This window comes from Amblyomma mixtum, chromosome 7 (assembly GCF_055824585.1).
Source record: "Amblyomma mixtum isolate Tamu chromosome 7, ASM5582458v1, whole genome shotgun sequence".
NCBI lineage: Eukaryota > Metazoa > Arthropoda > Arachnida > Ixodida > Ixodidae > Amblyomma > Amblyomma mixtum.
Window position 1 is genome coordinate 141,842,624 of NC_143018.1, and position 11,429 is coordinate 141,854,052.

The following is an 11,429-nucleotide window of genomic DNA, read 5'->3' on the forward strand; positions in this document are numbered from 1 at the left end:
ATCAGTGACACAAGCAGCAACACCGCGCTTAAGGCATTCGCCTCACCGCACTTTAGGTCAACAAAGTGCCCCCCCCCCCCTTGAATTTTAAGGCGAAAGCCTTTAATGCCTCATGTTGTCTTTAGCAGTCGTGTCGGCAGTCGTGTCGGCAGATGTGTCCGCGTTTTGATGGGTGTCCACCGAGATATGTGAGACAGTTACTGCTAATTTCCTTTCCTCAAGTACAATTTCCAGTTTCTTCATTACGGCCCCTCTTTCACTTTCTTCTTTCACTCCCACTTCCTCCCTTCCTGTACGGTCCGGTTCAGGTGTTCACCGAGATGACAGAGAATTACTGCGCCATTTCCTTTCCTGAAAAAAGCGTGGTATTTTTTTCCTAAAGGCGAAGCTTAAGCGTAATTAACTAGCAGTCAATTAGTACTTAGTCATTAATGAGTAATTAGCGACTAATTAGTAATTTATCATTACTTCGTCATCCATTATGTGAGACGTCATCCAGTGTCTGGAGGGAGAGGTAGTGTGAGGAGGGCGGAACAAGAAGAGTCCACCACAACTGCTGCCGCTTCATCACCCGTGCAGGCAGCGTCCACCCATACGGCGTCCGGCTCGGGGCCGTACGCTCGATGGAGTGCCTTCGCACGGACTCTGCGGCGCTGCTCATGGTGGGACGGGTGCATATTCCTCGGGAGCGGCCTGATGAGAAGCTCTCTGTGAAGGGATCGTGGGATGGCGCGGAGGGTTGGGTCGTTGGCCGGTATTTTGATTCCCAGGGTGTCCAGCATATACCGACCTGTGGAGGTTTGTCTGAGCCTGATGTATTGGGCCTGTCGGTGGGCCTCCACCAGTTCCCCGATCGTATTGTGGAGGCCCAGGCCTAGTAATCTGTCTGTAGGTGGGTTGAGGGGAAGGTGAAGTGCTACCTTGAATGCCTTGCGAATCAAAGCATCCAAAGCGTTTATGTCATGTTTGGATAGTGGTAAGTATGGGGTAGTGTACAGCACCAGGCTGAGGACAAAGGCATGAATGAGGCGACATAGGTCGCGCTCCTTCATGCCTCTATGACGTCCCGAAACCCTGCGGATGAGGTGCGATATCGCGCCTACAACCTGCTTGAGTTTCTTGAGGGTGGTGGTGTTTTTGCCATCGTTCTGGATGTGCAGGCCCAATACACGGAGGATGCCAACCTCGGGTACCGGATCACCATTCAGTTCGACAATGGGGGAGCGGGGGCAGCGGTGGTTTTTAGGCCGGATGAGGAACACAGTAAAAAATTTTACACCCCTAAGGGTGTAAATGGCTTGTCGCATGGGGAGCACCCTAGGGATGAGTATATTGACACCCATTTGACTGGGGTGTTGCATCTGCACCCTTCCAAGTGGGGTGCTGGGACAACACCCTATTGCTAGGGGTGCTGAACCTGCACCCTTCAAAGAGGGTGTGGCTGGGACCACACCCTTTTGCTAGGCACCCTGAACCTGGACCCTTCAAGGAAGGATGTTTCCCATATGGCAGGTGTGTTCCTGTGACAGTTCGCAACCCTATTGGAACTGGTAATGGAAAACATGGTGGACTGCTGGTGGACGGCTGGGAGATGTTGGGGCAGGGGCCATGCGGCCACGTTACATCTGTCACAATGAGACATCAAAAAATTTCGAAAAAGCTGAAGCTTGTAGAGCCAGTTTTATTTTGTCTTCATGCTCCTCTTGCTCTTCTTTACTGCTTGCCAATGCAGCTGGGCCCCATGAAAGAGCCTTGTTGATGTACTGCCGGCGCATGAGGGCATTGGAAAACTGGGCGATGCACTCTGCAGAAAAGATTCAAGTGAAAAAAATTAGGATCCACAAGTTTTTTTCCTTGCCTGTATTACTGTGCTAAAAAAGTAAGCACTGTATTGTGGCCACAGGAATAAAGTGAGCCTAAATCAAGAACCACTGAAGCTATTCACACTCAAAAAGAAAAATAATTTGAGGTTCATACTCCATATATCATATGCTCATCATTAAGTATCATCATCAGCAGCATAACTAGCACCACCGCAAGACAAAGGTCTCGCCTATGTCCCTACAAATAAGCGTGATGTGTGCCATAATGAGCAAAATACAAAAAAGTCATTTTTATTGTTCTCTGACGGCTTTTAGTGGGGTATTATTAAGAGGGACAATATAAAGGTAACATCATAAAGGTGAGAGCAGTAGCACAGCTGAGACGTCGCAGACGATACATTAAGACAGAAAAGAGGCATACACTTCATGATACATCAGTTGCGAAAAAAAAAACAGCAGCAAACAAACGGTAAAACAAACCAGTATCAATGCTCCAAGTGATATCACTTACTTCCTGAATTTTGAGGGACCACATGGAATGAAAATGTGGTGAGGTAGCCCATTTATTCTTCAAAAGGGAATAGGAAAAAATTCTTGAATTAGTGGTGGTGGTGTCCTGGTTTGGGGCAGGGCAGCAAAAGTTAGCAAAGTTGTGGAAAAGTAATGCAGAGTATATGGAATACGCCTAAACGAGCGATTTCCCCTTTTATGCAGTAATGTCTGGTGGTCAAGTGAGATGACTGATTACACATAATCTGTACCGAGTGTCACTGTTGGATTAAGGGAGTTGGTGGCATAGCTTCAAACAGTTTGGCGCAAATTTGGAAGAGCTAAAAATTACTTCAGCTTGGAGTCAAAATTTTTGTGCCTAAACTGCACAGCATGGCAAGAGCACACAGGCCTAGGCATCTCCTGATGAACCCGAGTACCTTTGCGGTGCCAGCAGCATGCATTGTGACATGCTCCAAGCATGTGGAGCTGCATTTGGTTAAGGTTTCTCCATACCATTAACCCTAGAGCTGGAAAAGGAGGTCAATACGTTGTGACAAAAAACGCAGACAAGACAAGGACGAGGAAGAAATAGATACGACGGCATGAGTGCTGACTTTCAACAAGGTGTATTGGAAAGCACGTCAAAATATAAACACTGCGGCCTAAAGAAACAACGAACAAAGGGCACCTTGTGTCAACCACATTGCATGTGTTGAAAACAAAACAAAAACTGATTAAGAAGCATTTAAGAACATGAACTCTTCCTTAGCGAGCGATAAAGAAAGTGCGCTAACACAGTGATTGAGGTTTTTTGAAATTTCGGCGGCCTCGATTATCTCATGCACAAACTTTTCTGTGTCTGTCAGACACAATGCAGCACGTGAATTCTGGTTCACAGCGTTCAGGATCTGTCTGTCTGCCCAATGTAAACATAGCCGCATTTCAAGAGGATCGAACACACTGTCTTCTGTGCAGTGTACGAAGGGACTCTGATAGCTGATCTTAGTTGACTGCTTACACACGTCCTGAAGCTTCTTAGGTGTGGAGAAAACATCAATGCCAACTCGACTGCCTATTTTCTTTAGCCAGTGCGATGAATTGTGAATAAAATAAAATGACAAGGTTCTTTTGAGATTTACAATCTCAACGAGGGCAAAACAGGAATGTTTCAACTTCTGCTTAAAGCAATCGGCTACAGACACTAACAAAGGTTATGAATATTCAGTGCACGCATTCTTTATCGCTCCCTAAGAAAGAGTTCATGCTCTTAAATGCTTTATATTTAACTTTTGTTTTGTTTTCAACAGATCCAATGTGAATGTTACAAGGCGCCCTTTCTTCACTCTTTTTTTAGGCCACAATGTATATATTTTGACGTGCTTTCCAAAAAACCTCGTTGAAAGTCAGCGCTCGTGCCGTTGCATTTCTTCCTCATTCTTGTCTTCTTTGTACTCTTTTGTCACGATGAATTACCAACAAGCCCATTCATCCGTCGTGCAAAAGTGAATACAGTCGGGGTAGCTGAGATAGTTGGGGCATTCTTCTGAATAATGCAGTCATAATAACATGGTTGGGACATAAAGACAGGGACTGTTATTGAATGGCTAATATTAGTGTACTTTGGTAATATGCTTGGTTTGGTTTATGGGGGTTTAACATCCCAAAGTGACTCAGGATATGAGGGATGCCGTATGATTTTGCATATTGATATACTGGGCTTCATAAGACAAGCAGTACAACAGGAAGCAATAAATCTACACTAATATCAAAGAATGAAGGCTCAGGCATGAGAGTGTAGCTAAAAGGTTATATTGAGAAATTCAAGTCGATGACACTCGCCTAAAATAATCTAAATTGGGGTGAAAATCTGTTGTAAATTCAAAAAGTTGGATTCCACATAAGTAAAGAGAATGGGAGCTGTGATGACTGGTATACAAAAATTAGTTTGAATTATGGTGGCAAGTAATATGCAGACTCATTTCGTGCTCTAACAGTTCATGTGAAATGCACATCAATAAAATAGGAGAACAGTTTGAGGGGTCAGAACGGTTTCCAGTCTTAATGGTTGACAGGTTGGCTTAAGGTTGTCAGGGATAAAACCAAGAGGTGTGGATTGGCTAAAATTTATTCGTAAAATGTGGTTCCACACATCCTTAGTAGTTTAAAGTATGTCAGAAGGCTTCTCACCCACAACTCAGGTACTCGAAAGCTTGTGATTATCAATGAGTTCTGAGACATGATGAGGAGTAATGGTTAATGCAATAAAATGGGCAACAAATTACTGATTTTCTCAAGAAAGCCCCCATGGAACATGCTGTCAAACATAAATTCCCAAGGATTCTTCAATTAAGCCCGAAATGTCAGTTTATGAGCAGCCACTTTGTTATAACCATCACACACAAAAAAGAGGGACACCAGAGGCCCTCCTTATTCACTGAAAACAAGGGAGAACCATGAGACATCATTCCAGCACACAAAATTACACGGATGAAGATAATAGCTCCATGGACGCTGGATTTCAACTGAGGCTTATTCCACAACACAGGCTTTTTATGTGCAAAGGTGTACTAGTGATCCCTGGGGCTGAGAAGTATATCCGCTACCAGATAATTATTCATGGTGGCAAAAACTGAAACACACAAAAAAAAACATAGGGACAAAGGTACCTTGCCACACACATTCAACACATCGGCACGCCTATTATTCACCTCCCTGGCTGACCCAACAAACACATTTGCCTTAAGATAATCTAGTTCCTTTTTCCGGAGTGCTACAGAAGGGCTGCTGACATAATTATCTTTTTCAGCAGAGATACAAAACGCTTCAAAAATTTCCCTGCTCTTCCAAGTGCTAAACTTGCACGCTTGGCATGCATGCAGGCCGATGCGTTCAGCTTGAGTGGCAAGATACCCTTCCGCCTAACCTTGAATAACTGTTACCTGGTCGAGGAAATACTTTTCACCCCCAGGGATCATTAGTACCACTTTGCATGTAAAAAGCCCATGTTATGGAATAAACCTCACCTGAAGTCCGGGGTTCGTGGTGTCTACTCTTTTTCTTTATGTGTTTTTTTACACTCGAATGATGTCTCATAATTCTACCCAGAACCAAATAGCCCACCTCTCCATGCTTATCAGAAACAAGACAGCAGTAATGAAACCAGTTATCTCATGTGTCCACTTTTTTTTTACATCTGGGACCTGCGATGAGTGGCACAACAACGCATATTTAAGTTAACACGCATGCATCATAATGTTAATATTCATAGTCGAAAAAGTATCACACAATGTAGCCGAAAACATGCACACATTTCGCACTTCATGCATAGAATGCAACATTTAAAAGAAGACCAATTTTGGATGTAAAACTTCAAATGGCCTGCAACAGGCCTATTCTAACGACCAACTAATATTACTCATATAAACATATGAGGCCAGAGCTATCCAAACTGTTCCAAGCAGTACCATTAAGGAAGAGAGCAATGAAAGTAAAAGAACACTTCATGACAACCACAAAAACAATGCACAATGCAGTAACTTACAACACAGCTTTTGACTCCATATGGTGGCCACAAAATCCATGCCATTGACTCGTACTGGAAGACAGATGTGCCACCTGCAGATAGATACTAATTTCCCATTATCAGTGTGACAGGAATACAGAAACAAGCATGCGAACTCGGTCCGACAGTGAATATCGCATGAATGTAAAAAGATCAGGAAAAATATACTTGCCCAAGTATACGCCTCAACACAAAGGAAAACTATCCTGTTTGAAGTGCATCAGTTCCCCTAGCAATAATAAAGGATTCTTGCTATGAGGAAAATAAATCTGCAAACGGCCGTTCGAACGCGTAGATATAAACATCGTAATAACTGAGAGAATTATTGCGCCACTTCCTTTTCTCAAAAACCAATTTTCAACTAAAGCAGAGCGATCAAAATGCAAGATCCTATACTATGGGTAACCAGAAACGCGATCGGCATCATAGAAAAAAAGATGTTCACATACTGATTTAAAAATTAAATCCTGAGGGCCGGAAATTAACTTTAGTTGGTAACTGCAACCTGAGACAGTGCTTTGGATATTGTGGGGCTTGAATTCAGACGCAAAAAATGGGCACTGATAGTATTGGAGGGCTCCAGATTAATTTAGACGACCTAGAATTTCTTAACGTGAGCTGACATCGCACAGCACAGGGGCTTTCTTTTTTTATTTCACCTCAATCGAAATGCGGTTACTGCGATGAGGATCGACCCCACAACCTAGGGTTCAACAGCCTAGCACCACGCAAAAACCGCGGCGCATAGAAAGTGTTTGAAACCCCGCGTCCTCAAAGTGCTAACGCTATCTCGAAAGACAATCATACATTTTACACGCATCCAAAGTGCCGATCCTTGAAACGTGCGCGGTGGTGTGAACAAGCATGGGCAGAAACGCGTAGAACGAGTCATATACGTTGAAAAACCTGTGCTCAACAAGAAAAAAAAAACGCGCAAACAGGCTCATGCGCATACTAATATTATGCAAAGCTAGCGCACGCACGGTAGCATCCCCTTCGCCAAAACAAGTACCGACAATTCTTGGCAGAGCAACTCACCGCGGCGACATTTGGCCAGCCAGCGACAAACAAGCGCCTTAAACGCTTTTTAGAGCATTGAACACGAATAATGCAGCAGTACGACAGGTCACCGTTCGGGCATTATATGCTTCGGATAATGCACAAGAGTACTGCTTACCTTTTCAGACGATTGCGTGGTCGTGCAGAACGCTGTTAGCCTTCGTGTCACGGGCACTACACCAACCAGTGCGAGTTCAGCACGAGTGCTGCGTAGTCGGCACACTCTACCACGTAGTCACACAGAAGAAAATATTCCAGGCCTCATTTCGAACCTTTCAACCGCGACACTCCACGCATCTTTGTGCCTGGACACCCATCCTGCACTACACAAAGCGCTCAGACTGAAAAGTTAGAGACCAGAAAAATGACCCTTTGCCTCGACTAGGGTATGTCGACAGCACTACGCGATTGTGCACCCTTGTGCAAGAAGAAACACACGCAAACCACAACACATTTCACAACGGCTCACAATCTAAGTAGCGAATTTTAACAAACGTCGAAGCGTGTCACAGCGTCCGAACCGCCATGAGGGTTATACAGAAAAACAGCTACCGGCAGCCACCTGGCGGCGACAAGCAGTTTCTGTTTCGGTTTCGATGTGAAAAAGTTTTTTTCTTACTTTTTATTTTATTTTTGGTATTATAATTGGGTATTCTGCCGTCTCGGTGCCCGAAGAAATTTCAGCGCTTGCCAGCAATTACCACTGGTATAAACGCGCGGATTAACGAAGCAACAACAGCTTGCGCTGCTGTTGCTTCCCAAGGCAAGAACATTAATCAGACATCATCCGCATCTTACTCCCAAGTCGGCTTGCAGCAACATCCTGCTTACTGGATTGCATAAATGGGTGATTATAAAGAATGTTTCTCACGGAACCACATGAGATCATTTTTGATACCTATACAGAAACAAAAACTTTCCGAGCTTGCGTCACAAAAGCATGCTTGCAGGTCCAGGACAAAGCAATTTTTAGCCTTTAATCATATGACATTCTAAATTGCTTGCTGCATGCTTCTACACATGCATTGCACTTACTGAACTTTTTTCATTATCACATGTTCCTCAATTACAAAGTGTTAATTTTTCTGTGAATGCTTGCAGTGTAATATGCTGCATTTGGTCTTGTTTCCACTTTTTATGCTTCACTTTTCTGGTGATTAAAATCATTTTTTATCGAACTAGATTTCACCCATTTTCATCTATAGTGTTAGATGAGGTCCTCAGATTATATTGCTTTTTACAATAATGCCAGAAGATAAATGCAAGGCACTTAAATATGACAGAGCACTGAAGAGATGTAATCAAGAGCAAATTGTTCTATGTGTTGTTCAGCGTAAGTGATTCTGGCAGACTGGTAGTGCGCATATGTGCTACACAATCCTAAAAACCGCTTGCGGAAAACACTTGTGTTTAGTTGGCAGTTTTTTGCCAACTAGATGTAAAGATATGCGCATCTGTTCGAAGTAATGTTAAATGGCGAATCTTTATGCGTGGCTACCACTTTTTTAGTTGTATCTCTGGTACACACGAGCCTTGAAAGGCAGTATATACTTAAATATATGGTCATTAAAAGTAGCCTCCTTACACCCTTTCTACACCCTACACAAAATGAAGGGTGCTTGGAGGAATAGCACCCTTTCAGACAGTGATGAAGGGTGTATAGGGCAAAATAAGGGTGTTATAAAGGTGCACCAAAGGGTGCACATTGCCGGAGCACCTTTTTAGCACCCTTAGGGGTGTAAAATTTTTTACTGTGAAGAGTTCGGACTTCTCTGGGAGCAAGGTAGATACAACAAATAAATCGAAACTTATGCGATCAACTTGTGCGAACAAAATAGGTGCGACAGAATGGAAAGGAGCATGAGCCTCTCCAAGAGATGGGGCCTGCTACGTCACCTCCTATAGACCCCACAGACTCCAAAACCCAACCCAGCATCAGATTGGCCGTTTGAGACCAGATGGCGCCACAGGCGCGCTTGGAACACGGCGCCATTACGGGCCTCGTAAGTCACCCGCGCTTACGCCCCGGCGCAGCAGTGGAAATATCGTGGGTGACTTCCGAATATGTTCTTACGAAGATGTGGAAAGGCCGTGGATATACGCTACGCGATAGTTTGAGAGCTTCGCGGAACCGAACTGCACAGTGCCCCTGTTTGCGCCCGTTCGCCATGCACCGTTCCCGAACGGGCGAACGCAACGAACCAGCGCTAGATAGCCAGTATAGAAATACAGGTTTCGATCTAGGAAAAGGGATTGGCCGCTAGGGGGCCGAGTAGTACAGACGCACCCCACATCGGCTCCGCACAAAGACAGCGGAATTCGCCAATCGCCAGCATCATCGGCCCAAATTTCACCATCCACTTATCTACGAATGTGAGTGCCGCACGCCATCAATTTTTGGCCCGACTAAGCCATTTTTCGGGCACCCACGGCCCTTTCTTTGTGACCTCTTCGCCTGAGCTAGGCCTCGCTCCGCTGGGAGCTAGGCCTACTGCGTCGGACGCTTCCGCCACCAACACCATCATGGAGGTGCAGGTGCAGGGAGAGGTTCTTAACCCCCACGACTACGACCCAAGGGACTGGACGCACATTCTTAGTGTGCCTGCCCGCTCCAAGGACGTCCTTTCACCATCCCGAAGCCAGGAGGCCGCAGCCTCTGCTACCGGTGCCCCCAAGTATGCGCGCCTTGACAAGTCAGCGCACCTACAAGCAACACGCACAGCTGCGCAGCGTTCGCGGCAGCAGCCGCCGCTTCCTGCTGCAGACTACAAGGTCGTGTTCAGATCACGAGGCGGGCTGCAGCTGGACCTGCTTCCACCCCGACAACTACGGGAAGCCATCCTTCAAGCGGCGTCCCAGCTACACGAACCAACGCGTACCCAAATCAGGGTACACCCCGTAAACAATACGTGCACCGTAAGCACGCCCATAAAAGCTGACGCGCTTACCCTGGTTAGCGTAACCAGCATCAAAAACCAAGGCAAGGACTTCGCCGTCGCAGCTTACATAGCCCCGCCGGATGGAGCGGTACGCGGAGTCATCTCCAATGCTTATTGGAATGAGACCCCGACAGAGCTCCTGCAAGACCTGATCACCGGCAACCCAGACGCCCTCATCGTGGACGCCCGCCGAATGGGCTCCACGCGTTCCATCCTAATCACTTTCCGAGCTGGACCTGTCCCACGCGCCGTTCTTTATGGAGGAGCCCTCCACAGGTGCACACCCTATCAAGGGCATATAGACGCCTGCACTAACTGCCGCGTCCCTGGTCACCGGGCAGACGTGTGTGTCCACCCGAGATCCCATAAGTGCCCCCGCTGTGGGCAGTCCCACCCAAAGGAAGATGTGCCCTCATGCACCCCCAGCTGCATTCTCTGCGGAGGCCCTCATATGACCGGCACCGGGAACTGCAAAGGACGGGGCCGCTAGAACGCTCTCTCTCCTCCGGATACATCGCGGCTTTCCCGCTGCGATCAACCAGGCACAGCCAGCAGACGCAGCTCGACGGCTTCCCGGTCGCCTTCTACAAGCCGGCAGAATGGCAGCAAGAACGCCGCGCGTCTCACCTGGGCAGACCGTGTTTCCGGCAAAACCACCCGTCAGCCGCCACCACCTCAGTCCTCCCAGGCAGACCCGAGAGACCAGGAACTCAAGGCCTTGCGTGACGAGGTAAGCCGCCTTTCCTCTCTCCTAAGCACCCCCGCCCCCTCCATGCCCCCTCAACCCGCACCCCCTGTCATTAATTCGAGCTCATCATCCACAGACAATTCGAGCACCCCTCCTGCAAAGAAACAGCGCACCACAGACGCCACACCCCCTCCCGTGCCCCCAGAAATAGACGCTAAATTAGCAGCACTCGAAGCAAAATTTGACCATAAACTAAAAGAGCTAGACGCCCGCCTCGAGGCCAGATTCAATCACCTTGCCGCCACCCTCACCGAAAAACTTGAGCAGCGCATGGACGCTATGCTTACCAAGATGATGGAGCTCTTGGAACATAATCTTACCCATCGCTTCACCCAACTTCGGCGCTTCTGTATTGCGGCCGCGGTCGCAGCCGGCGTTTGCCAGACGTGCGGCGCTTCGGCTCCGTCATTTTTTGGCAGGAGCCACGGCTCAAGTCATCGGACCCCATTAATTTTGCTCCCATTGGATTTGGCAAGTTCATCGGCATCTGTGGACACCAATTTCATCTAGGTGGGCCCACTTTTACAAATTTTAGAGCGGTTTTTCCTACCCGCCTCCGGCGCCGACGCTAAGCCTAACAGCTGCGCCGGCGTTCGGCTGCAAGGGAGCCGCTTTCGGCAAGATGGCAGAAACGCTTCTGCAACGCGGCTATGACCCGGACGCCATGTCTTGGTCGACCGTTCCCGTCACTGTGGAACCCAAATCGGCGCCCGCGGACCCGATCCGCAATGCATCTCTCCTCCGTCTACTTGAGCGCCGTTCCAGACGAGAGACCAAGGTAGAGGCGAACGCCACGCCAACCACCG

General features: G+C 47.1%; 1 long non-coding RNA gene across 1 annotated transcript; it reads right to left on the minus strand.

Annotated features, from left to right (window-relative positions):
* Positions 1–1,649: 1,649 nt before the first annotated feature.
* Positions 1,650–7,650, minus strand: LOC149337744 (uncharacterized). The gene is made up of 3 exons (XR_016284428.1): positions 7,055–7,650; positions 5,857–5,930; positions 1,650–1,804 (listed from the first exon to the last, which is right to left on the minus strand). It is a non-coding gene; the product is annotated as an uncharacterized LOC149337744 (long non-coding RNA).
* Between the last annotated feature and the right edge of the window lie 3,779 nt (positions 7,651–11,429).